This window comes from Hylobates moloch, unplaced genomic scaffold (genome assembly GCF_009828535.3).
Source record: "Hylobates moloch isolate HMO894 unplaced genomic scaffold, HMol_V3 SCAFFOLD_1, whole genome shotgun sequence".
In the NCBI taxonomy this organism is placed as follows: Eukaryota; Metazoa; Chordata; class Mammalia; order Primates; family Hylobatidae; genus Hylobates; species Hylobates moloch.
Window position 1 is genome coordinate 142,083,360 of NW_026652276.1, and position 1,421 is coordinate 142,084,780.

Sequence of the window (1,421 nt, forward strand, 5' to 3'; positions counted from 1 at the left end):
TCATGAGGATAGTCTGTATTTATTAGTACGGTAGTAGGTTTAGCTGGCATTGACAAAAATCTTCAAATAGCAATGGCTTAAATAATATACAGATGTATTTCTTTCTTACATAAATGAAATCCAGAGATGAGTAGACCAGGGTTTGTAAAGACACCCAAGATCAACAGGAACTAGGCTCCTTCTATATTGTTGCTCTGTTATCCTTAAGCTGTGAGTTCCTCCTCATGGTCCAAAATGGCTACTTGAACTCCAGTCATTATATTCTAATTTCAGCCAGCAGGTAGAAGGAAGGGAGAAAGGTCACATCCCTTCTTTTTAAGAACACTTTTTTTTTTTTTTTTTTTTTTAGAGATTGAATGCATTACTTCTGTTTATATCCTGCTGGCCAGAAATTCATCATATGGCTATATCTAATTGTAAAGTAGTCTGGAAATGTGATCTTTATTGTAGTTAGCTGAGCAAAAAAACTGGATGTTCTTTTACAAGGAAGAAGGAGGGAATGAATACTGGGAGGTAAACAGTAGCTTCTACCACAGTATCTAATATTTGGTATATAGGAATAGGATCCCATAAGGACATGTGGTTCCTGGAAGTAGAATGCACTGAAGAACAAAAAGAAGAGGCAAAGAGGAAGAAAGTAGAGTTTGATGAGTAGAGTAGAGGACATGAAGAGGGCCTCTAGATAAGGGAGGAAAGGAAACTGCATTGTGATAAAGAAAGCACTTAATTGGCTGGACGCAATGGCTCACACCTGTAATCCCAGCACTTTGGGAGGCTGAGGTGGGCGGATCACCTGAGATCAGGAGTTCGAGACCAACCTGGCTAACATGGAGAAAACTCATCTCTACTAAAAACACAAAAATTAGCTGGGCATGTTGGCAGGCGCCTGTAATCCCAGCTACTTGAGAGGCTGAGGCAGGAGAATTGCTTGAACCCAGGAGTTCATACCACTGCACTCCAGCCTGGATGAAAGGAATAAAGAAACACAGAAAGAAAGAAAGAAAGGAAAGAAAGAAAGAAGAAAGAAAGAAGGAAGGAAGGAAGGAAAGAAAGAAAGAAAAGAAAGAAAGAAAGAAAGAAAGAAAGAAAGAAAGAAAGAAAGAAAGTAATGAACGGTCTGAAGACAGGTGCTACTCTTGGTTCTTATAATTAATTCTGTGCTATTATGCAGCTCTCTTAACTCCTTTCACCTTAAAAAAAATCACTGTGTTGAGGACCATCTAGTAGTGAATGCAAGGACAGGAATGCCCTGGGAGGTGGGCTTAGTTTCATGTCCATAGGTTTGCTCTGCAGAATCAAGATCTGTGGGATCCAGTTAAATTTAAGAACATGGGCTAAATTCTCAGTATTTTAAACAGGACTTCTTGTTTTTTACTTAACCTAATTAGCTGGATAATCTTGGAAAATTTTCTTAACTACTC